The sequence below is a fragment of the Hoplias malabaricus genome, chromosome X2 (assembly GCF_029633855.1).
Source record: "Hoplias malabaricus isolate fHopMal1 chromosome X2, fHopMal1.hap1, whole genome shotgun sequence".
Taxonomy (NCBI): Eukaryota; Metazoa; Chordata; class Actinopteri; order Characiformes; family Erythrinidae; genus Hoplias; species Hoplias malabaricus.
In genome coordinates, this window is record NC_089819.1 from 19512284 (window position 1) to 19539728 (window position 27445).

Consider the following 27445-nt stretch of genomic DNA (forward strand, 5'->3'; position numbering starts at 1 on the left):
GAATGTTGTGCCACGTGGAAGAAATAACAAATGCTGTTGCAATCATGTTTTAGAAAAAATTAGGTACACGTATTTGTGGTGTAACGGCTATGAAGTTTTTTTTTTACCTCTGTGTGTGTGTGTGTGTGAGAGAGAGAGACAGTGTGTGTTTTTGTATGTGTTTGAGACTTCTTCCATATCCAGAAAGATCAGTGATTTGTGTGCGGCAGCACATGAAAGCCTGTTAAAATAATGCCCTTCTCCAGACAGAAGGCACAATGCTACATTTGTGATGTGTGGGGGGCACACGTATGCACACACACACACACACACACACACACACACACACACACACACACACACGCACTCATCTGGGCCTCTCCTCAGACAAAATATAATGCAAGAAAGAGGGGGCTGGGGTGTGAAAGCATAGACAGACACTTACAATAATGCATAATGATGTTAACATTCCTGCATGTCTAATAGAGCAGGATTGAGCCACCGAGATGTTCCAGACAGACACGTGTGTGTGTGTGTGTGTGTGTGAGAAAGAGAGAAAGAGAGAGAGAGAGAAGGGGAGGGGTAAAGATGATAAATTAATTCATGCTTCTTAGCTGTGGCTGTATTTGAATGTGGTCATTCGGACTGAAATCGCAAACCTCAGAAACGCTGTTAAGCCTCATTGTGGAATGAGCAAATGAAAGCACAGAGAAACAATCCTAAAGAAACACTGAGCCAAACTCACACCTCTATCAGACAATGTTTTATTTTGTATGTCTGGTTTTTAGCTATATTTTTAGACTGGGTTCCGCTAGGAGAAGAACCTGGACACTTACATTGCTATTATCTCTTATTAGAACTTATTCCATTCTTGAAAACAAAATTGTAAAAGTATTTGTTTTTTGTTTCTTAGGTTAAGGTTCTTGTTTCAAAGGGTCCAGGGTTAAATTTACAATATTATTTCATATCATTAGACATCTCCTCCATCTCAAAAATATAATTTACATATTAGGTTCATAGGAGTACCTGAATAACGGATGTAATTACAGTGTTATACTCACATAACCATTCATTTATACACAACCCTAAAATTTCAGGCTTTAAACATTACAGAATTAAAACAAATACATCTCAGTGAATATATATTTAGCATGAATTTAAAAATGCGTAACTGTTAATGAGCAAGTACAGAGACAATAAGGAAATGCTTCAGTCACTCCACCCCATGTGCATGCATATATATGAAATAAATGGTGCCTGCGAGGCAGCGTTGGCTCTTCCCCAAATTCAGTCCCTCCCTTATTCGTCCCTGTGTCATCTCTGCGTTTCGTTCTAATTGGGAGCTTAAACTGAGGTGAGATTTTGTCCCGTACCCGTCATCTCTATCATTTCGTTAACCTCACATCAAGCGGAACCCCCTGCCAATGGGACAGGCCGAATTGGATATGAAAATAGAAGGGAAGTATTCGTCAAGGGAAAGAGAGTGAGAGAGAGAGAGAGAGAGAGAGAGAGAGAGAGAGAGAGAGAGAGGCATCGTCTCCAGAGGAAGGTGGGTAAAAAAAAAAAAACGGAAAAGCTCATTTTCCGTGGCCACCCCAGCACCCGTCTGCATTGCAGATCCGCAAAAAGCCCCAGCCGACTCAGGAGCAGCTTTATGCTATCTGCGCCATGGCTGCTCTTTTTTTCCCCCTCCTCCTATTTCTTTTTCTTTTTTTTTTTTTTTGGCCCCTCTTCTGGTCTCCATAAAATGTCAAGTTAATTTCCTGGGTTGTATGAGCTACACCTTACCATGCACCATATGTGTGCGTGTGTGTGTGCGTGCGTGTGTGGGTGAGGTTTGCGTGTACGCGTGCGCATGTGTATGCGCAATAGAGAGTGGGGGAAGGGGGAAGAAATGTAAGGTAGGAGCATGAAGAGCATGCTTGTGTGTATGCATGAATGTCGGTATATGTATATCTATACAAATACGTATTTATATATTCAGGGATTTTTTTTTTAAGAATGTCTATGTGTGTGAAAGTATGCATATGTAATAAATACATGTCGGTGGAAAAAAGTGGCAGTGGATGTGTGCCATATTGTCCAGAAGTCAGAGGCCACCTCTCAATTACCTCCAGTCAAAACAGTCATTACGGGGGATCGATACATTTCTCAGCATAGGTGGGAAAAGGCAGGAATTATTTATACAGAGCAATTTCAATCATAGCAAATGTTTAAATGTCTGTGTCAAACCATTCCCTTTGCTACACTGCCCATTCCTTTTTGTTAGGATCTCAGTTTCTCTGACACACTACAATTGGTCTTAGACGTTGGTAACATTTCCTGCTTCTCCCAAGCCAAGTATTTCCAAACACTTTCAATACCACTGGACTCCAACTGCTTATTGTTTGATTAATAGATATTTTTGTCCATTTCCTGAACTGAACTAAGGCTTCCTGAACGCTACATATTCTTTCAGACCCACAGCGTCTTGTCACAAGGGTATGCTGAAGAGAAACTGAGCTAAAACATCATTTTGAACGTCATGTTTATCTAATGTTACTCTACCAAGGCTTGCACGGTTGCTATGAGTCCATCTTCTTTTCAACTTTGTTGAATGTTTAAACCCTAGCTTTGGAAACTAGTGGACTATTTTATACACATACACACACACACACACACACAGATAATTTTAGTTAATAAGGCACATGCAGGTGTGTACATGGTTACAAATATGAGTGAAAAATTCATTTTCAGTGTATTTCAGTGTATTAAAAATGTTATTACATCTGCACTGGACTGTCAGAGGATTTAAACATATACAGGCTTCCCTCAGTATGTGCATATATATTTATATATATATATATATATATATATGTATGTATATCGACCACCTCTGCCACATGGATACGGTAGATCTCTTTTGCATGCAACACAATGTAAGGGATTATAGGGTGCTGATTTTGAGAGAGGATTCAGAGCTGAAGCGCATTATAGGGTTCCCAAACCTCCCCTTTCAAAGAAGTTAGGCCCACTCACAGATAAGAGCTTCCTTAGTGCATGCATCTGTATGTGTGGCTAAAACGTATGATAATGTATACATTATGTAAAGGTAGCTTACATGTATGTGTAGGCACTGTCATTCTTTTTGATTTGAACAGTAAATGCTTAGATTCTGTACGAAGCATGATTTTAGTCATTGGCATTTATAATTCCCCCCCTCCCCCTGCATTTCCATATCTGTAGCATTTGTGTCTTTGACGGTACGCATAGGGAATGAAATCTACAGTGAGGACTGGCAGTGGTTTCATTACGTTTCAAAAATGTTAATGAATGACTGCATTAAATAAGAGTTTTCCGCTCAAAGACCAGAGCTTTGTCAGCACTGACAGAGCTAACAGCTTCAGGTATGATACGCTTTCGCTAAATACTGTTTCGTTAAACATAATTACTTCATACTGCACTTAGTATTGCAAACCAAAAAATACACCCTTGAGCCTCAAATCAGTGCTTTGTGTGCATTTTGCTTTGCTGATTTATTTTATTTTTTTTCCAAGTGTGTGTGACTACAATCATATTTAAGGCTTTTTTTGTTCCAATAATTCAATAAGTCATCAGCCTTGAGACTAGCTTACTGTTCAAATCTGTGATTTTGATTTCCATATCCAACGGCCTCGAGAAGCTATTTCCAAAGCAAAAATAAATGTAGCTTGCAAAACTCTCATTACACATGAAAAGCTCTCTGAAAAGTCTTTTTATCCCCTCTGAGATGTCTCCACATGTTTAGTTCAGTGTTGGAATTGTGTGTATGAATAATTCCATATGCCCATCATACCCTGAGGTTCGTGCGAGTATGGGAAATTCAGTACCATGCAAATATGTAAATAGTATAGGTGTGGGTGGAGGACGGCGTATGCGCAAACATATTCCGATAGACCCGTAAAATGTTATAACGTGGAGAAAAGGATAATGTATTTGTCACTCTTGCTTACGCTGTTCTATGCCTCTGCCCTACAAATGTCACATCCCATAAGTCCCAGAAGAATTACACCAGCCCCACCTAATTAAGCATATTCATGAAGCCGTTTTGCATACTGCTGCTGGCCGATTGGGCGACTTTCGGGGGGGGGGGGGGGGGGGGGCAGATTGTGGGTGTGGAAATTCACGAATACAAATCTGCAGTGCTAAATACACGCCAGGATTTCTAAGCGCCATTTTTTATCTTATTTCCTTTTTTCTAATGTAATATGAATTACAAATCTTTCTTGGCTCTTCTAGAACAGTCTAGAACAATCTGAACACCATGTGCTAGAAAGTCTTTCATGTAGCACAAGGTAGATATATTTCTATTGTTGTATTCCATCATTGCATTATGCTACATTGTCATGTTAGTTACATTTCATTGTTTCATTTTTCCTAAAAAAAATTGTTGTTGTTGTTTATTCGTTCCTGACAGTTTGTTTTTACATTTGCCAATCTTTTATATTACATCCCCTACAGTCAGTTTGTCATTCAGGGTATGGGCAGCTTGGCAGGTGTGCAAACGAAACAGAGGGCGGGTTCTCACTTGCATAGGCAATGAGGATGCAGATAGGGGGAGGATTGGGGGGGGCTACAAATACAGAGAAAAAAGGAGGAATGGGGAGAGGAGTTAGTGAGAGGGGAAAAAAGAAAAAGAGAGAGAAGAGGAGGCCGATCCGGAAAGGAAGGAAGAAAGGGAGGGAGAGAAAACAAGGAGAGGCGTGCGTTTTTGCCGTGAGAGTGCTCCTTCTCCTCGTGGCCCAGGGGCTCTGAATGGCGGTCTTTGTAACGGAGGGTGCCCGATGCAGACTCAATCAGAGGCTCCTCCAATTAATTAACGTCCGGGGCCAAGGGGCCCTCGCCACTGCTTGGGTAAACAGCGATTGTTCTCAGGCCCAGGGTTTCAAAACAAGGGGGTAACAATGGTGCCATTGTCCCGCCACCCCTCATTAGGGGGAGCATGTTTTTGAGGGGGGACTTGGGGTGGCTATGTGTGTGTGCGTGGGCGTGTGAGAGCAAGGAAAAGAGAGAGAAAAAGAGGCATATAGGACACTCTCCCATGATCCCATTACCGTACCCCTACTGCATCCTCCATGCCAGCTGCACAGAGAAAGAGTGCCTGTCATAGCATCTTCACATCAAATCTGTGTGTGTGTGTGTGTGTGTGTGTGTGTGTGTGTAAAACAGAGAGAAAGAGAGAGGGAAAGAAATGAAGAGAGAAAGGGGGGGCTGCAAGGTGGGCAAAAAGAAGAAAAAGAAATAGTGTGTTCTTTTTTGGACCTCATTAACATAGGGGGAAACACAATAGAATACATTACATCCTTGTTAGCAAGAAGCAATCAATTAGCAGTCTAGCACAGCTAGCCTGGCACAGTGCCTCTCTCGCTGAGGTTTCTCGTACGCTGAGGGCGATCAAGAATTTGATGCTGCTTTTCCCATTACAGAACGGGATTTTTGGACGCAGATAAAACTTGATTTGATGATTGACAGCAAATGAGAATGCAGTTTCTTTGTGGCTTCATGTCGATATGCTAGTAATTATGAGCCAAATTTAAGAAATAGGATTCTGGGAAAATTCAGACAGTGTTTTAGCGACACAGAAAGCAACAAAATATTTATTAAAAGATTTCTAACAGAAGCCAAACAGATGTTTTATCATCTGCACAATGAGTTCTGTTTTAGGAGTGTAGCAAGTCAGTGGGTTTTTGCTTCTTTTACAATGTGCAGGGAAAAACTTCAAAATACTGCTTGTGGTATTCATCTTTATGCTACAGATGAAAAAGACAGTGTGTGTCTTGCTTAAATGTATGATTCTGAAGAAATGAACCACATCCATTAGCAACACTCAATGTACCCTGTGTTGCTATATAAGCTAAGGGCAATAAAGATGCCCTGTATGAATGTGAGTCTGTGGGTGGGTGTTGGATGTTGGGGGAGGGGGGGGGGGTGCACAGAGAGAAATTCTCTCAGCTTCTCTCTCTGTGGCCTGTCAACTCCCTTCAAATCTGCAACTCTGCCGTTGAAACCTACTATCTGCTTCTCATCTGTGGATATGTTAAATCATATATGGCATTTTAGGAGTCCATTTTGTTAATGGCTAACACAGAGGAATGCTCTCAGAAACCTTGAAATCACTTAGGCGCGTGGCTCTAGACTGTGGTACACCCCTCCCCAGCCACCCACCTACTGTTGCGACTGGAAATAGCTCTTGCTTTGACGAAATGAAAGTCGCAGACACAGAGAGTCTGTGAGTGACAATGGCAATTGCATACGAAATTGTCACCCCCTATCCCCGTCGGCGATTCTTACACGCCGCTAGTCGCCGGTTCCTCTGTTCTTCGGATGCTTTTCTGTACCTGGGAAATAGGCCTGATAATGGCTGCAATCTGTACCCAAAATGGCGGAGGAGAAGGTGGGTGGCATTTCTGTCTAAAACAGTGCCCAGTGACTTTTGTCTGGAATCTTTCTAATTGTACCCTACCATGTCAATGCATGTTAGGTTCTGTCTATTGGTAGCGTGAGTGTGAGTGTGTGTGTGTGTGTGTGTGTGTGTGTGTGTCAAGGATACTACTTTAGTTAGCAGGTTGGGCCTCTTGAATATCCCCCATAGGGTACAAACCTAATTTAAAAAAGGAAAAAAATCTGTGTGGTGGAAATTCTGTAATTTGTATCCTCAGGCTGAGGTTTATTTGACAGCATCAGTTTTCTAAAAGCTCAATGAACCAGTTGCTCAATAGGGCACAAATCTCCATCTTTGCATGGCATACATCCCCTTATTTCCCAGTCTGTCTTCACACTTGCAGATATCACAGCTGAAAACGCTAAGGGTTAATCACAGTTAGACACTACATACCCATCTAACACCACCACATTCCTGGAACACTGCATTCACAGCATGCTAATCACAAAAACTTTACAAGTACATTAGCGCTCCTTCCATTCCAAACACAAATATTTTCAAAAAATTAATCTCATACTAATTTTGGCAGCATTTTAGCTAAAAATCTCCATCCAGACCCCATCCTCATATATCAGGCAACCTCCCTCTTTATATTTTTGTGGCAAGCCACTGGATTCATACCTCCTCCCCCATTGCATATTCGTCTCTGTGCATATTCGACTCCATTGTTGCATTTAAAAGAGATGCACAGGTACATTCTCAGGGCCCTGGTATTAAATTCTAATAAGGAACGTGTATGCCACGACACTTGGCCAATTTCCAAATTCATGGAGGGGGTCTGGGCGGGAGCCTCATTTGCACTTATTTTCATCTGGCCGGTCTCTTCCCTGTTAATGGCGCGTTGCCATAGTGATGATGCTCCTATGGACAAGCGAGTAATTAACGTCGACCCAGTGACACTCACACCTAGCTAGCACCACTGGTCAGGCCACACAGCATAATATTCTTTTTTAAAAAGTATAAGTACCAGCAGACCTTCAAGGAAAAATGCATACCTTGATGCGCTTAGCAAGTTAGAGGAAGAACAAAGGAATGGAGGAAGAACGGAAAATAGAAGGAACACAGGAATTAGTACGAGGGGAGGATGCGGAGGAGTTGCTTCTGACACGATTCCAGCTATCACTCAAAATGGAAGGAAATGAAAAGACAAAAATGACAACAATAAAAGGGGATTTCTGTGTTAGCTTGCACACTGAAGAATACTGTACATGCATGAGACTCATAGCACCTTCACATCAAATCGTGTGTGTGTGTGTGTGTGTGTGTGTGTGTGTGGTCGCATGCATCCTCATGTGTTTGTCTCTGTGTCCTGATGGTGGGGCGCTTTAACACTCACATGGTTGAAAGTTGAAAATCTTCAATATTTAATACAGTGGTAGAGCGAGCATGGCGAAGGGGGGGTGGGTGCTGTAATGATTATTTGTGACAGAAGGCTGCGTGTGTTGGATCAGTCAGCTGAATGTAGGGCAGTGAGAAGGAGCCTTGCTGCCGACACATGAGGAGGGTGAATCTCAGAAGCTGCTGGCAGCAGTGCAGCGCTTCAGTCTGCAGCATTTATAAGATAAATCACGGGTGACTGTGAATTCTGACCATTTATAATGCACTGTCAAGGTTTAGTATATGGTCAGGAAAAGACTACATTTAACTCTTTAATCTGTGTTGAGGGACCTCTTAGGCATATTTAGGCAAGCTATTGTACGTTCTATTCCAACTGCTTTCGCATTCTCTCTCATGCTCGATCTTTTCCTCTGACTGGTGAGGAGAAGGTTGTGTAGACATGCTGCTATGCAAACCCAAGCTAGTTCTATTATTAGACAGTCCTATGGCCCACCCCCCACCTCATCCCGTCTCTCTTCTTTACAGTTGCAGTGGCATTTTGCACATAGTGAAACTTCTTCAGGTTGAATGTTAGAGTTTATATAGACTTGTGTTGGTAACATAGATCCCTTATTTAAGCAACCACATGAGAAACAAAAATACTGTAAGCTGTTAAACTGGATTAAGGTGGTTGAGGTGGACTTTACTTACTTTCCACCAAAGGTAGAGCAACAATTTTGGACCTGGTAATATTAAGAAGATCCCATGTACAGAAATAAATGTAGAATCAATCACAGTGTGTACACTGAAGTATATTTAACAAACAATGGAATTCAAATGACAAGAGACAAAGACACAAACAAATTTGCCGCATTTTCTGAAGCCATTTCACCAAAGGCCACTTAATACATTCTATTTGTTGAACAAAGACATGAATTTAACTCACATTTTTCCTCCTAAAACCGAAAGCTGTTTTGTCTGATGTCCACAAATGGTCTGAGGAAGTCCTAAATTTAATATTGTACCTGCAAAACATGTTTTTTTCCATTAGATAAAATAAATATAGAAATATGACCACTGCTTTAGTTCGCATGAAATGCATCAATTTATCAACAACAGGTTTTTAAACCAGCGGTACATGAATTTTCACCATCACTGGGGCCATTTCTTCTAGTAATGCAAATAGATAACTGTTACCAATACTAGCTCACTGGTAGATTAATAGCACTGCTCGTTAAACAAGATTGTTTGGGGTTACTAGGCATGTAGGTGTGCTGTAGGGATTTTTACACATTGTCAGATTTGGAGTGATAGAAAGAGCAGAACCAAGAGAAAACACACTCACGCACACAGCCTCTGAAACCATGGGAATGGAGGCTGCTGAGGTTCAAGGTCAATGCCAGCGTAGAGGAGCCTGGGGCGGCATTGTCTGCTTGAGCCCCACACCCACACCATACAGCCATCACGTTACACACACTTGCATTGCCACCAGGCTCAACCACTTAGTAACCCCTCAACAAGCACATTCTGACATATCACTGTACACAAATTGGCACCTTATGGCATACCTCCCTCAGCTCGGTATACACCAAAGTATCTAGCAATGCACTAAATGGGTGGCAAAATGCTGATTTGTACCAAATTGACTTGAACAAGCCCATGCACAAAACATACACACACAAATATAACAGAAACAAACGGTATCAATAACAGAATGTTTATGTTCATCCGCAAAGCCATTGGCTGTTACCTAGCTAGCTAGCTGTGAGAAATGATCTAAGACCCAGCCGGTGAAAAGAGAAACTCCAGCTAGAGCCGAGGATGGAGGCTGTGATTAGCTCCTTTGTTGGGAGGTCTTTTGAGCTTCATTGGCTCCAAAGAAAAGCCGTCTAATGAGTCCACCCATGCTTGGCTGAAACTTTGTATGGAAGACAAACTAAGTTATGGTGGTCCCCTTGTGTGGGGCAGTACAGAAGAATGATACAGAACGCTGGCACATATGGTCACCCGATTTCAGGAGCCCACCAAAAGCACTTTTTCATATGTTTATTAGCGAAAGAAGAGAAGGGGGACTATAAGAACTCATACATAAGCTATCCAAAACTCTAAATATATATATATATATATATATAATTTCTGCTTTTCTTATGTTTGGTTAAGGTTTGATTAAGTTGGCAACACTTATTTTATATTATTTTAATTTTATTCATTTATTTATTTATTCATTTATTATTATTATTATTGTTATTATTTTTGCTTTTGCTGTACAATTTCTATTTGAGAAAAACTGTTTTTCTTATACATCCCACATTCTGTCCTCAGACTTACACCATAGACCTGGATTTTGACATGGTTTCATGTCCCTATAACAACTTTTCAATATTAAATCATATTAAAAAAATAAGCAGGTATCCTAACCCAATTATTTGGTCTAACCTAATTATTTGGTCTTTAGAAGCCTAAAATGAGCCCATTCTCCTTCTCAGTGCTTCAGAGAACATGAATGGCAACCAAGCCATTCTTTGTGGAAGATGCATGCAGGTCTGGAAGCGTCCTGTGTCTGCTGCTCTGAAACATTTGAGTCTAATTGTTTCCGTCAGTCTGAGAACGTCCCGGCAACGGCGTGCGGCTCCCTCCGCCCAGGCCCCCGTAACTGAGCTGGGGCCTGGAGAATGGGCCCACTTTGTAGCCACACAGCAGGCTTGAGCCACATCCATTCTGCTCCCCAAACTGTCATGCATAACAACTTTATTGTGGCCCAAATTGGAGCTGAAAGCAAAGAATGGGGGAGAGGGAGAGACGGTGGAAGGCGTCCGTGAGAACGGGCCTTGGACGAGTAGCACTGGAGAAAAGAGTTGGCTGCTTTTCTCAAGGCCTTGAAAAAGTAGTTCAGATCAATTAAGGCATCAACATAAACGTAATGTGCTATCAGTAGCGTATCGACTAGCCTGAATGCATTTGAATAGAAAATACAAAGCAAAGAGAACAGCATGCAAAATCATCACTATATTTGCAACACACTGTGAAAGAAAATAGACAACAGCGTGCAACACATCTCTGACCTGACTGATTTTGTAAAATAGCGTTTCCAAGTCATGCGTTTGGAAAAATAATGTTATAAAGTGCAAACTCTTCGGGATGTCTTGTGACACCAAGAAAGACTTATCAATGTCAAGTTCAAGCTCAGTATGAGGACTGAGAAACCCACCTACAAGACCCCCACCGTACACCCCACAAAGCCCAGGCTGTCTAATGCTGAAACCTTTGAATCTTGGACAAAAGCGTGCGTAAATTCCCCTGGGTTGGCCTGCTGTGGGGCCTTCCTTGTGGGTTTGTTTTGGAGCAGCTCAATGGCGAGCCACTATCCCAAGGATTTAGGGCTAGTATTAAAACCCCCCTTTGGGGGGTGGTTTAAGTACAGACTGAGATACGCCCATTTTTAGTTTCTCCCTCTTTTTTTTCCTTATCCCTGACATTTCTTCAGAGTGTCAGTATACACAGCAAAATCATTTAGGAAGAGAATTCATATGGAGCTGAGTTCAGATGGAGGAGGAAGCAAACTCTGTGTGTGTGTTACTATGTGAACTGAGGGGAGTGGTCTGTGCAGGGCACAGGCTGGAGAGAAGAGCTAGCCCACAGCTCTGAGAGTCTCAACAAAAGGCCGTCTCTGTCCATTGTGTGCAAGCTGTTTTTCCCACGAGAGGCCCGTCTGGCTGAAAAGGGAGTGTATCAGTTTCTCCTGACATGGATGTTTATTCATTCTGTGGCCGACCGTGCCGCCAGCTCAAAAGGATTCACCTTACGGTTTTTGATGTGCATGACACACACAAACAACACACACACACACACACACAGACACACATTTCTTCAGAGGGGAGGCAGGTGAAAATAAAAGGTACTAGGCATATGGCGTTCAAGCTGTGTGAATAGCCTTGTCCAGTATGACACTGACAGTATCTGGACTATGCATCCATCTGGTAGCATCTAGAGCAGGCCTTTGTGGAAAAAACGAAATTTCAAAATTTAAGGAAAGTGGGTAAAGGTTCCCTCCGAAATAGTGCTATATGCTATTAATTTGGTATAACTTGGATTGGATACAAACTAGATATAATTCTGCAGTCACATCAGCACCATGGCCAGAGTCAATCAGGGACTGTCTGGGTATTGTGTATCCCAGAAGATTCCAGATTTTATCTGTGCTCTGAAAAATGTGCAGCAATTACTTAATCTGGGAAGAGATCCAAAAGCCATGTTAAGCTAATACAAACAAACTAGCCATCACGTTAAAGGCGTGAGCCAAATAAGATTTGGTCTGGCCATCTTTTGACAGCTAATCAGCAAACTGTCTCCCAGTTCAGTTGAGTCCTAATCTTAGAGTCTTGCAAGGTTCGGTTCTATTTTGAATCTGGTCTCATAAGGAACTGTTTTCTAAATATATCTCTAAGGCTGACCGTCCTGTTCTCAAAATAGCATACAACTAACAACACTAAGGGGGTACTGTGGACTTCACAATACTGTGCAAGTCCCTCAGAAATTGGTAATGTGATGCTCCTTCCAAATGGATCCAAGGCTCGGGCGTTCTGACAGTTCTGTCACTTTTTTAACATCCCAAACTAACAAAATTAGCTTAGGAGGTAAAGGGTCAAAACAAACTTAACACAGAGTCCATCTCATTTTGGAGACTGCCATTATTGTCTAAGATAACTCAACACTCCCCTTCTTTCCTCTCGCTCTTGACCCTGTGTGAGACAATCAACAGAACTTGAGGACCTGGCTGCCATGTTGAGACTCACTTTGAAAGGGCTCCATTGTCATGATGTAACAGGATGCCACAGCAGGTTGCTTGATACACTGTTTTGGGTCTGAAAAGCTTTTTTTTCCCTCCTCTGCTTCTCTTTATTCTTCTCCTACTTCAGCATCAGCTGAGAAGGTCAAGGAACATTTTTTTGTCGATTTACATTTAAGATAGGATTGAAATGTTTACATTTAGCAAACTGTTAGCATTAAGTTAATGTTTGCATAGGCTAAAATGCTCTTTCCTCTTGAAGCTAAAACAAAGCTGTCCAATATTTCCATGCTAGCCTATTGAAGCTTATCCGCATATTTGTCTGGGAGTTGCCAGGTTTCACAGCAGGTGTGTCAGCCGACGGACTTGTCTGAGGCAAAATCATGGTCTTTAGTGTGAAAGCAAAGAGGCCGCTGTCTCTTAGCCTGAGCGTGAGCGAACTGTCAGGAATCAGGTTTTAGTGGCTTGTTCAGGTCACGCTGGGAGAGCAGCTTCATGTACTCTCTCTCTTGCTCTGTCTTTGTCTTCCACTGTCTGTCTGGATTTTCCTTTTAAATTCTTTCTTTCTTGCCCTCATTTTGGCAAAACCATGTTTGCTTTTTGACTCAGACAGAGATGAAATTTCTTGATTGGCAGGTGTGGGAGGTTCACTGCTAATAATATGGAACGCTTCTGATGTGTTATAAGCTCAGAGTAGTCCACCCATTACCCAATGCATAAGTGCATATGTCACACATTCAATGCAGCAATTATAGATAGGATGAAGATTTTAGAGGTACATGTTTTCAAATCTCCAGACATGCATATTCCAGTTGCGCTACAGTCCTCACTCATTCTGACTACACATTCTTTGTCTGATGTGCACAAAGAACTGAAGTCAGTTCATGTATTATGTTAACATTATGTAAGTTGGCTATTCTTTGTAAAGGATGCTGCCATCTTGACCATTTGCAAATCACTGTTAGCATTAGCCATGTCAGCCATACCTACTATATCTGATGTTACATTGCAGAGGACAGACATGCAAATAGCGGCGTCACATTATGCAAGCTCTTTTTTGTCTGGCAGGCCGCTTTGCCTTGTGTGGGGAGATTTCCGTGTTGCCATCTGTGCTTTTCCACTTTTGAAACGTGAGAAACTGTGCACATTTACATAAGAATAATTGACACTTCAAATTAGCCATCCAATCACGCGGGATTATTTTTAGTGCAAGTGTGGGACATCTTGGAAATAAAAAAGCCCGGGCAAAAGAAGAAAGGATGTAAACTTAGATATTAACCCTTTATATTTTTCTCATTTAAACCATTTTTCTTTTTAAAAACAAATGGTCTACAATCACTGTTACTGTTACTGGATGATATTTCTATAGATAGCTTGCAAGTCTGAAGCCATTAAATTAATTTACTCCTATAAAAGGACTAAATGATAAATGTGATATAAATTTTAGATTTATTGTTTGTGGTCTGTATGTATGTGTATCCTCTCTGGTTTATTTAAATGGTAATGCACCTGGTCTGTAGACAGAATAGACAGCCTCAACATTAAATTATTTATAGTGTCTAATGAAAAGAATCACTTCTGGATGAACTGCGGTCCAAGTACCCTGGACAGAACAGCAGATATGTGTGCTTGTCCATGTGCACACAAACACACACACACAGAGTAGATACTAGCATGTGTTACACAAAAAGAAAAACATTTGATTCCTTAAACTGGTAGATTAAAATCATTTAATTCAGGAAGTAAAGTCATTTTTATGGGTTTAAAAACATGAAACCCACCATTCATAAATTCCATAATGGTGCTGAGTTTTACAGGTAACCCCATATCCCATACCCCTGCTAGAGTGTATAAGCCATTATTGGAAAAGGTGTAGTTTTCACATTCTCTGAACAGCCATGAATTCATTTGCACACTTAAGAAAAGAATTGAGCCCTTGGCACAGGAATAGGATATACACTGCCTGTGTCCAGAATGGTGTGTGTGTGTGTGTGTGTGAGAGTGTGCACGCACGCGCAAATGCACACCGAAACGCATGGCCTCACCCGTCTTGCAGGGTGGCGAAATGAAGGTTTATACAGGTTTCCATGGCAACACTCCAGCATGCCAAGGCGATACCAAACCATCGATGCCAAGGGCAGGCCATGGTGGGGGAAGGGGGATTGGAGCGATGCAAAGGCAGCTGTGTGCATATCTACTCGGCCTCAACTGTCTTTGTTCAGCACATTCAAACCCATCACAACACATTTTTTCAACTAAAGTTGAACAATATTTGTATTGACATTTCCAAGATATAATATACTGTTAGGGATTAGATCTATAATGCAGGTTGTCATGCTAATAAGTTATGTTATTAAAGAGCTTGATAATTTACTGATGATCTGATGACTGCTGGTTTTTGAAGTGCGTTATGATACTGTGTGCGAGAGGCAGGTCAGTCAACAGTGGATATTAAATCATTAATATCCACATCAATACAAAAGCACTTACTCTGACACAAACCGGGACACAACTGGGCCACAGGTCATTTCAAGTGAAGGCTTCCAGTCACTGAACACATACACATGCAAGTAGACACACACACACACACACACACACACACACACACACACACACTCCTTGGAGGACATATTATTAACCCAAGCTAAATGTGCTTTCACTAAGGGGTTAAAAAAGGGAATGGAATGTGCAGTAAATGATTTATAATCGCTGAAACTGTTTCAATGTACCTCTGCTGTGTGGAGGGATGCGGAATGCACATTGCACTACACTTTGCTTATATATCGTCTGATATGTGGTGAGAGCATGGGTTTATCTATCTCAACAAAAGAAGAGTAGATGGGAGGAAAGTAGGTCAAGATATCTCAGGTTCAGTGGGTTATATCTGATTTAACTAGTTATACAGAGCCATCTGCAGTTCCTTCAATAGAATTTGTTTGTTCTTCTTCTAGGTCAGAATTTCTATGAAATGACATCAAGGATTACTTGCTGTTGTTGGGAATACAGGTTAGTAGGAGATATTTTCTCATTAAATTATTCATTCATTGATGTATTTGTTTGTTTATTAATTCCCAGATCTTAATTGTGATAAACAAAAGTTAATATGACTGAGGCAAGCCAAGCTACTGTGATATATGCATCTAGCTAATATCTCTGCTGAGGCCTGTTGCATAATTGCCCCAATGATTTCCTATGACATATTATATCAGACCACCAGCTGGTAACTGGTCCTCATGCTTGTTTGCGACATATGGTTTAAATTCGTGCATTGTTTTACACGCTAATGTATATCACTAGGTCAATGTTGAGGAAGAAATACATTGTGTGCCGTAGTAGGCTATTTATTAGTGGCTACTTGAAGAAACGGCCTTTCTAGCTAAATGGAGAGAACTGCTTAGTTTAATGGAAGCACTCAACCGCACATAGACGCTTCTACTTGATAACGGAGGATGGTACTATGTGCAATCTCAGCACGACTCTGTTGAGTCAGGAGGTTCGGTTTGGGTAAGTGTGGATCAAGCGGCACTTCCATTTCTCTGAGAGATAATGGAGAGTATGTAGAGAGTTTGACACAGATAGGGCAGCAGAATCTGTTGAGTCAGCACCAGCCTAAAACACATATCCAAACTGATCATGGATGGGACTTCAAACACGTTTCCCTCGCTTGAGGCATTGTACAGTGTGTAGCCAGAGCTTTTAATTTATCCCAAACTTAAGTTAAGCTTTTGTTATGGGGTCTTCTCCAAAAAAAAAGACCTTCTGAAATTTGCCCCTATTATGGTGGTAAAGGTGGGTAAGTGCCAAGCTGATTCTCCAGAATCTACTGTAATATTAATGTAGCTCAAAGAAAGAGTACAGACCTGGAAAAAGCCATGATTAGTAGGTGAACAACAATGACATCATGAAACCGTGTCAAAGCTCTCGTAGGTCTTACAGTACAGGAAGTGTGCTCTAGTGTTTTGAACATATATTTTCTGTCTCCTTGTCTTCTTCCAGTTAGTCTTAAAACCAAAAAGATTCTAGAGAAACAGAGGCTACTCAGTTTTATTGTGTCCATTTTCACAACCCAACCCATTTAGCAGCCACCCTCAAGTTGTTCTATAAGTCTAGAAAATGGAGAAGTTACAATCTCAAGTCACCTCGAATGTATTCTTGAATATCTGGGCTTAAAAATTAAGTTTTACCACATCTCTACCACATATAAACACCTCTTAAACAGTCTCTCCTACTTGCCATTGTGCTCTGTAGTAGCGTTGAAACATAACACAACAAATACACACTTGTGGGGCAAATGTGAAATCCAATCAGGCTTTCTCTTTCCTAACCACACATTAGACAATAGGACAACAAAAATTAAGAGAAGGCTAAAAAGCAAGACACTCCCAGACCAACGGTGGCCATACACAAAAAAAAAAAAAAAAAAAAAAAATGAAACGTGTTATAGGTTTATAGGTGTTATACGTCTTGAGTTATAGAGATGGTAAGAAAATCCATGTGAGAAGATTCAGAGCAAAGTGGAACAAAGGTGCAACCTGAAATAGGGAAGACATCTGTCAGCCATTATAGTCCATTCCATTGTGCCTTTGTATACACAGAGATCTTAAAACCTTTGAATTTTGTTTGTCTGTTTGTTTCTCAAAGCAATGGGGTCACGTTCTGAATGTGCCTGATAAGATGTTTCACATGTACATAGTTAAATACATTTCATACAAAGCTTTGTTGTAAATCTTTATATGTGTTAAAGTGATGTGAGACAGTATTATGTCATTTAATTTAATTCTAAACTCAACAAAAGTTATTGGAAAGAAGAAGGATGTGAACATGTATCACATACACTTCACCTAATGTTAACAACATCAATTAAAAAGCTGCTGGCAACATATAAAATATTCACATTTTCTGTAGAATTGTTTTTGTTTTTTGTTAAACATCAAGCAAATCTTTAATTAAACAAAAAAAATTATTATTATTATCTGAGAACACTTGGTGTGGTCATAATATTCTAATGAACATATTGTTAATGTCCAAAAACAACGCATAGCTGTATATTTTTCAGTTTTGATTTGGTACATTGTTTTAACCCTTCAGCTCCTCTTTACACTCTATAGGCAGTTCAGAATCAATAGATCGATGCAAATGCCCCAAAACCACTTTGAATAAACTCTTTTTACATTAACTTCCATTTAAACGTAAGAGTATTTTGCCTTTTACGGTAGAGATACCACTTTGCAGATTCTGTCGATACTATTTGCATGTTTTTCGTTGGACAGTAACAATATGTGAATGACACGCCTCTATCGCACACCTGCATGAAAACTTTAATGTGTTTTGCTGATATTATGGCATAAAATACAGCATTTTGAATGATTTAACATTGTAAAACTATGTTCCGATTAAGCACACATTCATTAAATTTATAACTCATAAGACATACCTTGCACATATCTTACTGTGAGCCCAGAGAAAAAACATTATCTTAATTACAAAGAAAACATAAATTTTAGTTGCTGAGGGATTTAAGCCCATGATTCTATGCAACCTCTAAGGACAAATACATTGGAATAACTTCTTAAAATGCTGAAATGTGCACTTTAAATAGTTTTCCGGTCTTGTTGAAGTATGCTGCATCTGCCATAATATGCTGTACTTTATAATGTATAGTTAAAATACATAAACCCTTTTAGCAATTTAAAAAAATAAATAAATACATATAAAAAAAATCCAAGTTCAAATAAAAATGGTCTAAAATTATTCCTTATTTAAGACATTTGATATGCGTGACATCACATTTACTGAGGGTGCAAATTAAGGCACAGTTAAAGGTTCATCCAAAAAGATGGCCACAACAGTGACCACATTTTGACAAACCACACATACAGCCCTTATGTTGTGTAACAATGTTTTAATGAATAGATCAAAGGAAATCTTTTTTTTTAAAAGAAAAGTGAGTTTCCAGTGAGAATCATATCTGTGGTATGATCATATTTTTTAAATAAGACGGAATTAAAACAATAAATAAAACCTCTTCCAGGTTATCAAAATTCACATTAGTAAATTCAGCACTTGTTGGTTGATCATGAGAATCTGCTGACATATCACTGTGCACATCAGCAGTTTTCTCCACAAATTCCATTTCTAGAATTTAAACTTTAACTGCTCTTGGATTCAGTGTGGAACTACAGTGTGTTAGAGATTTTTTTTCATGACCTAGCAATTTGAACTAATTTGCCTTTCCTTTTCCTCAGGTGAATCCGTGGCTTCCATGGATGACTACTCCAACCCAATTCTAGCTCTAAGATTCTAGTATCAGAGGGAGACCAAGAGATCAAGAGCTAAAAGACAAGAGCCAGACTACACCTCTGACATTAATTCATCTTTATCCAGATTGTCTGATAACAAGCTTTGTCAGAGATCCCTAGTATTACATTTATAAGTCTCACATTCTAGAAGAACACTCACAATGGCTAAGTTAAATGACAAAAGACAGGACTAAATTGCACAGGACTATAATTGCACTGGATTTTGTATGCTTGTGTGTTTGTGTTGCTTCATTATTTGAATATGTTTGAACTGAAGAGATTGTTTATTCAATAAATTGTTATTTTTCCAAGTAGCACATTTCCTGTGTGATTTGTTTTTCTGAATTGCAGATGATGGAATTTCTAATACAGTGGATATTAAAATGATCAGTCTTAGGTCCACTGAAAAAGTTGACACTGCTCAGTCACTGCCTCACCAAGGGTGTGCTGCACTTGGCATTATAGCTTTGTTCCTATAACGTAACAGCTATGATACTTCTAGAGAATGATTATTGGTGGTTTATTCATTGTCATGTAACACTGAGACCTACATGTAAAACTCTGTACATTCATTTCCATTTCTTCACTTCTCATGTATTTGAGAAAAGGACAAAACAGTTTTGCAATTGTAGTTGACTGACCATTCCATTAGAGCACATATGACAATAAATGTAGCCCTAGCATCTTCACTAGTAACATTACCTATTAAATAAATGCCAAAGAAAATAAGGAAAAATATAAGTGTCAAAGTTTTCTAACAGGAAAAAACATAATAAAATATGTTGTTTTGCATATTTTATCATAGTCCATGCTACAAAGCACAGGGCATAGAGCCTAGTAGTAGTGATCCAGACACTTGTGGACATTATTCCAACTAGCCTGTTTATTAGCCACAGTGACCATATAAAGCCTGGTCTCAAGACTAGGATTTTTCTTATATAATTGATTAAAACCAGTCCAGAGCACCATGGCATGTTTACACAGCAAACAGAAGAAAATAACACACAGCAGGAAGGAGCCCATGGTCTTTACCATGTCCCCAAATAAAACAGCAAATCATAGCCACACAGGTGCAAACCTCATAAGTAACTCTCAAAGATTGTTACAAGAGACAAACCAGGAAAATGTATTCATGGCATTAAAAATAAACAATAAAATGTATAGCATTAACTATAACACCCCTTGGAGAGGAGAAAGAAAAACATTTAAAAAAAAAAACAAATTTTTTTTAAAAATAATGAAACAAATGCCAAGTTTGCCCATTTACTATGACATCCAATACACACTACCAAGATTTGTCTGACGTGGAAATATTTCACATATCACACAGCAGGAAATTGGAACTCAGTTATGATGGACTGTTACTGTCCAGCTCTCATTTGTGTTCACAAAACAGTTGACAATGTTAACAAACTGACAAATCCAACTGTGAGAATAAGCCCATGTTTAACCAAGAGGAAAGTGAAAATTCATATTTTGGGTGCAATGTAAGTTTGTGATTTGCACAGAATTGCATCAGGAAGGGATCTAGATATATTAAAGGGCAGCATCTTGCTTATGAAAAGTCTGATCATATATTCTACCCTATCCTACAGTGTCACAGAGTGTGCATCACAGGGGAGTCTAGTAGTACACCTGAGGACAAAGCCAGCCATTGTGTGTGCGGGACTGTGTGCCTGACCTCAGAATCATGTGGCCATGCTACGGCCAGGTGTTGCCTGTTTCTGGAGCAGTGGAGAGCTTTACTCTCAAAACTAAAAGGGAAAAAGAGATGTGAGGAATATGATAATGTGTTGTGAAGTGAATGTGTGTCTTGTTTTTGAACATTTTCGATATGAAAATGACCTGACTGTAGCGCCGTTTGGTTTTGGTTACAGAGGTTAAGGAAACCTCTAGGTTTTGGATTACGCTTAGGACCTATTATTGTAAAGAACGTATACTATACAACAACCAGACATAACATTATGACCACCCCCTTGTTCCTACACTCACTGTCCTTTCTCTCAGATCCACTAACCATGTATGAGTGCATTGTGGTTCCATAAAAACTCCAGAAGAACTGCTGTGTGTGATCCACTTGTACCATTGCAACAATCTACCACTACCACATCAATGTCACTACAGTGCTGATAATGATCCATTACCCAATTCAAACCTGCTTGGTGGTGGTTCCTTGACGGTCCTGACGAATTTAAGAACAGTGTGAAAGGAGTCAAATAAAGTATGCGGAGCAACAGGCAGATTATAGAATTAAAAGGTGCCTGTTCGTCCACCACTTCAGAAATGCAGTTCCAATGCTTCACATCTAATACTGGGGGACTTTGCACCCCTCTAGTCAATATTTGTTTGCTTATGTGCAACTGCTCCAGGAAATTACATTCTATTGGTAACGCATTTTTATGGCTTTGAGAGAAATAAAACATACATGACAGCAGGGAGTGTTTGACAGACAACTTAGTTAAACTAAAGCTGACTTACTGTAAATGTCAAACATATGGAATAGCATTCCAGATGAAAATCAGGAATGAACACCTGATATGTGATTTTAAACTATTTATTCGCATATGCCTAAAAATTGTGGACCAGGCTGCTTGTAATTATGCTGTTATTTTCAAAGTAGTAGTAGTAGTTTTGTGTGTGTGTGTGTGCATACATACACACCTACATGTAAAATGATTTTAAAATGATTAAAATGAAAAGTGCTAAATGTGCAGTTTAAAGGCTAAGCACCAGCTCTATGAAAGTGTCAAACAAATAAATACAGTGGAATTTGAGTTCCTAACTTGTGTTTATTGATAGTCAGAAAACATGTTATTTCTTACTAATTCAAGGAATAAGGTTTAAAAGACCGTTGGTCCCCCCCCCCCCCCCCCAATGGTGTTCGGAAACTCTAATAGGCGTCTTGCCTGTGACGTAGATGGTGGACAACAACTCTAGAAGTTGCACTTAATTTAATGCAAAATGACGAAAAGGTGTGTTGTTTTTGGCTGCAATCATTCAATGTACAGTGGGACATCTGTGCACAAATGGCCCAAAGATCCCAAAATATCCAGAAAATGGACTAAATTTGTCAACTTTAAACGGGCACTTTGGAAAGGACAATCCGCTCACTCCGTTATCTGTAGCTCATTTCACTGGCGCTTTTCCAACAATATGGACATGTAAGGAAACCAACGAAAGGTGTTCAAGAGCCTCTGTAACATGGAGGTAAACAGGGTAAGGACACTCACTTCGCCTGTTTTAGTTGGTGTTAGTTAACGTTAGCTTGACTTGCTAAACTCGGTGGCTCAGATTATACTCGGCTACGTAGCTGCATTACGGAGGTTTATAGTGTCGGATGAATTCGAGTTCGACTTCGATCACATTTACAAGAATAACGGTACCTCTAAATTTGAGTTTAGCTTATTGCTAGGCTATTGTCATGAATAATGTTGGTTATTTAGCTAGATACTGTCATAACAGTCGGTCATAACGGTGTTTTACCGCGGCGTTGTTCAGTTGTTGTCCACCAGTGACGTCACGGTTGCGTTCAAGAATGTCCGTAGCGAGCTCGGGTTTTTCCGTCAATTTAATAAAATAGTCAGTTTTAAAGCAAATTAAGCTGCTATTTTCATTTTACTTCATACTTATATATGTCAGTAACTAAAATAATGTGAAATATTCATGGAGGTCCATTAAGTGGCGCTTAGCCTTTAAATACAAATATATTATTACTGACATTATTATTTTAATTCTATATAAGGGACAGATGTATGACACGTGCATGCTCGTCTGTGCCTGTACATCAATCTTTCTGTATGGTTCAATAACTAGAAACAAATGATGGTCTACCTAAACCACTAAAAGTATCTGACATTTAATGAAAATAATTACCTCATGAGCCAGCTCCTTTAGTCAGATAAATGTTTTGTTCCCCAGATCTGCAGTCCTGTAAATGGAAAAAAGAACAAGTTTGAAATGACTGGCAGCAGTCTAATCGCATTAGGCACAGTGATTGACTGATGTCTATTATGGATCTATAATGATTGATGTTCCATCTTCAGTTATGAATCGGTGGATTAGAGCAGATCTTCCCAGAACTGGTGCTGGTCAGCCTCACACAATTGGATTGGGTCAAGAGCATGTGAAACCACAAAAAGCCAAGGAAACCTTGTAGCAGAATCACTTAGGATTGATCCGCAATAAACGAGAAACAAAGAGACCCAAGAAAGTTTCACTGTTGACACTTGAATTTGTACAGAAAAAGAAATAAACCAAAAGTGCTTTTAAGGCCAAAGTGACCTTGGTGAGGTCTGAGAAAGGTATCTAACTTTTAAACTCCATTAGGATGATTTTTTTTTAAGAAAAAGGAAAGTACTGTGCAGTATTTCACTTTTATCTTCAGATAGCAGGTCTTTCTGTTATCTTATTCTTATTGGGAAACAAGCAGGGAGGGAGAGAGCGAGAAGGAGAGAGAGAGAGAGAGAGAAAAAAAACTCTAAGGCGCTACACCCTGCGCTCCCTGTGGACGCGAAGATACCAAACGCCTCCATTGCAAACTTTTTCCAACTTTCATGCAAGAGAAATGAGACCCAGTTGTACTGTAAGAGAATCTCCTTTTCCAGCTTCATCTACAGACAAACAGTAGGACGTGTTAGAACAGCCGAGCATATGCCATTGAAAGAGGGACGTGTGTGTGTGTGTCTATGTGTGTGTGTGTGCATGTGTACAGAGGAAGGCAGACTACTATAGAGGAAGCTTTTAGAGGGAGAAATGTGTAGCATATTCCCAGTGTGTCTGTCTGCCCGTCAGAATTCACAGGCATGCCAGGTGATGTCCTCCAAAGTGCGAATCTGCCAATACGAGAGGACCATATGACAGCACACACACAGCACAGATTTCCACAAATGGGTGGCAGTGTAAGGATGGGTTTTATCCCTTAAATATATCACCTTACAAAAGATGATCCATGTTAATAACATTTTGTTCTATAAGTTTATGAAGCAATTGGGCACAGAAAAAATGCACTAAACCAAAAAAAGACTGAATGATTATGAAATTTAAAAATTCAGTTATTTCTTTTTGACGTTAACAAGGACAATAAATGGAATTTAAAATTAAAGGTAAAATGTGTTCAAATCCAGCAAGTTTCTATACAGTTTATGCCATTAATATAGACTTAATGTTGTATCTAACTAGGCCTCTTGCAAATCCATTTACTAGGCGACATTACCAGAATTACCAGGTAAAAGTGCAGCTGTAAAAGGTTTGCAGTCAATGACTTTGCTGAGTTCTGTACTGATAGTAACTAACATATGCAAAGAAAAATGCAACATGGTACAACTGATCCCAATACAGACATCATAGTGTCCAGCTCTGGGGCTGTTATTTCCTTTAGACAGAGGATGAGGTGGCTTTTTTTAGCCCAGGTAGAGGAACCATGAGAGGTGGATATGACACCCGATTTTCATTCTCACACTCTGGTGTAAAAAGCAGCCCAGCATAGCTCTGTGTATTGATGTTGTTGCTCTTATTTTATTATTTTTTTGTATGTTTTTTTTCTTGTTAGCCATCACTTTATGTTTGCTATGTGTGCAACACAATGATTCTTAGATTTTATTTGATTGTCCTTTGTATGGGCATCTTGAGTGGGTGCATGCATGTGAGCATCTGCACACATATATGTTCGTGTTCACCCTGTGCCTGACTCTGTCTTATTGTATTTTGAGGCCTGCTAGATAATGATTGATTCTGAAGTGCAGTTCCAGCACAGTGTGGGAGTCTCCAGAGATGCAGAAAACCATCACGCTGAAGCACAAGGCCAGTGTTCTCTCTCTCTCCCTGTCTTCCTTCCTATGTTTTTAGTGATATGTAACATTACTCTTTATGTGCACAAAAATACCCCTGCTTTTAAATGAAAACAACTATATTGGTCAATAAAGTAGCAGCTTCAGACTTCCTGCCTCATGTTTTGCTCCTGTTTCACTTACATTACTGAATTTCCTACATAATTACAAACACAGAAAACGGGCCAAATTTCCCAGCCCAGAGCTATTATGTTTAAACTGAACAGAATAAATATATAGTACCTCAGTCAATGTACAGGTCACCCCTGTACCCCTTTAGTGCAGGTCAGTGTAGTGTTCTGAAAACAGCTCTTTAACATCAGACCATGACTTAAATCTGCAGCTAGAAATGCACGTAGCATACAATAAAACACATTACCCTATTAGCCAGCAGCTTTGGTCAAAGAAATGTTTCCTCCTCTGCAGACTCCACTCCTGTAAATGAAAAAAGAAAAGCAACAATTTAAACACAGCCCAAGCCTTTTCATATCAAGACATTTCAAAATTAACCTTAAAAATGATTAAACTACTAAAATGTCATGTTTACAAAGACTTACCAGTGAATGTGTTTAGTAACCGGTTACATCACTTTGAAGGACTTTCAAAGGTTAATCTTAAAACTAAACTGATGAGAACTGTTTTACTCTATGAATGTTTAGCCATTATCCTTTATTTACTAATTCTTTTAGATCCTTTTTTGTGTGTGACTGATCACACCACAGGTTTTTAATTGTTTTTCCCTCTTTAAACCAGGAAAATGTTGCCACACCTCTGCAGTGTTAGGGTCCTGAGTTCATACTTTCCAATGAAAAACATGTATCTCACAAAATAGTAACTTTACAGGAGACGGAAATAAAACTTCTTAGCTTTCACTGAAAGTCAGTGTAAAAAACGATTTTATTCCAAGTAATTTCCACACATTACTATTGGTCCATTCATCATGAAATTCTCACAATGTGAAGAACAGCACCTGTGTCCAAACACTGTATTAAAATAAAAAGCCACAAAAATGGAGATACATTTTTAATTTGACAGAAACAATATGTCTGTCCCTTCTGGTCATCAGCTATAAAAACTCATCAATATATCAATATTAAATCAAACTACATATTTAAAATGTACTTCTTAAAAAAAAAAAACCTAACTCCACCCTGTTAGTTGAAAGACCCATGGTTCCTTATGTTTATGACGTAAGAAACTATGCCTGTGTGAATTTGTCTTTGACAGATAGTGAACTTTCAAGTAATTTTTAAGTTAGTGAACTCATCATTTTTTATTGTTTACGTTTTTATTGTTTATTGGTGAAATGGTACAATGATGTTGTGTGAAAGACTATAATATGTCCCACAATAGAAAAGGTACAAAAATTATCGATACAAGATAATCCTGTTAAATACATTGCTAGATTTTGCGACATATATTTGTCAGTAAAGATACACAAAATATTACTATAAGAATGATTAATATTGCCTGGTTTAGTTGCCTTAGATCTGTGTCAAACGTTGGATTGTTCCATGGAGGTGACAAGCTATTTTTAACTAATAATTACTTCTGGTTTATAGCTATGTCACTTCCTGTTGATAAAGCCTACACTTTAACATGACTTCATAATTTACCACTTACACTTCATCAGCCTTTTCAATTATGACTGTATCCCTGAATCACTGTATTGATTTGAAGTAAAATATTTAAAATATCCTTTAAACAATTAGTGAAAACATTAGCCAACCACGTCAGCTAACGTTCACGTACTCGCCCCTAACGTTAGGTTAACCTGTCTAAAACTGCTCCTCGACGTCTTTAAATTTATTTATTTTCATTCTCACTTTTCATAAATTAAACAAATGTGTAACTTTTGTTGTTGTTGTTGAAAATGTCTGTCCTAAATTCGACGCGTATAATCCTAGTCCTGTGTTACTGTTTTATTTTTTTTGTTTGTTTGCATCGTAAAGGTTACTAACCTCAGACCTCTTCCGAGGCGCGCGCCCGATGTGTGTTCTAAACCAATCAGAAGTGTGGACTTTGTGCACTAGAGTCAGTGACTGGCAATTCACAGTCTGAAGTCTGATTAACAAAATAGTTTTATAAAATAGACGTTCTGATTTTTTGTACGAGTTAGAACATTTTTTTTTCTTACTAAAATATAGTAAAAACCATCTTGTGACAAGATATAACCTCAGAATTGGACACATCCTGAAACCCAAAATTAGAAACGTTGAAGCATGTGAATGCAGATAAAAAACGCAGTAGTGAGTTCTAAATATACTATTAGTTGTATTTAACTGCAGACATTAAGAACACAAGAAAGTTCATGATTTTTTTGTCTTGTCAAATTTAGCTTGACCAGATCTTAGATGGTGAAAATGGTTAAATGTTTACAGAGAAGGTTATCGACCAATAACGGTAGCTCTACAGTCAGACCGTCCAATCCGAACATTTTAGGCTACTTCACCACGCCCCCTTCTCACTCAAGCGAACCAATCGGAGTAGGGGAGGGCGGGACTAGTTTGTGAACGAAACGCTTCTCCAAATTCAATTCTATGTGAAATTCCGGCCGGACATTTTTTTAAAAATGTCTAAAAAAGAGGACATGTCCGGGTAAAAGAGGACGTCTTGTCATCCTAGTCAACTTAATTTTGTTTGTAAATGTAAATCCAGGGCGGCATGGTGGAGCAATTTCAGTGCGTGAAAGAAAGTACATGTGCTAGACTGGCCTGCCTGCAGTCCAAACTGTCCCCAGTATAGAATGTGGGGGCATTTTGAAGCACTAAACACAACA

The 27445-nt window shown here is 39.4% G+C and overlaps 1 long non-coding RNA gene across 2 annotated transcripts in view; it reads right to left on the reverse strand.

The window, feature by feature from the left end:
* LOC136676988 (uncharacterized) overlaps positions 1–26711 on the reverse strand; it is a 40165-nt gene extending 13454 nt beyond the window's left edge. For both annotated transcript variants that reach the window (XR_010796329.1, XR_010796328.1), the window contains exons 1-3: positions 26628–26711; positions 25046–25101; positions 22715–22769 (exon numbers count right to left, since the gene is read on the reverse strand). This is a non-coding gene — a long non-coding RNA (uncharacterized lncRNA). The remainder of the gene's footprint in view (positions 1–22714; positions 22770–25045; positions 25102–26627) is intronic.
* Positions 26712–27445: the final 734 nt, after the last annotated feature.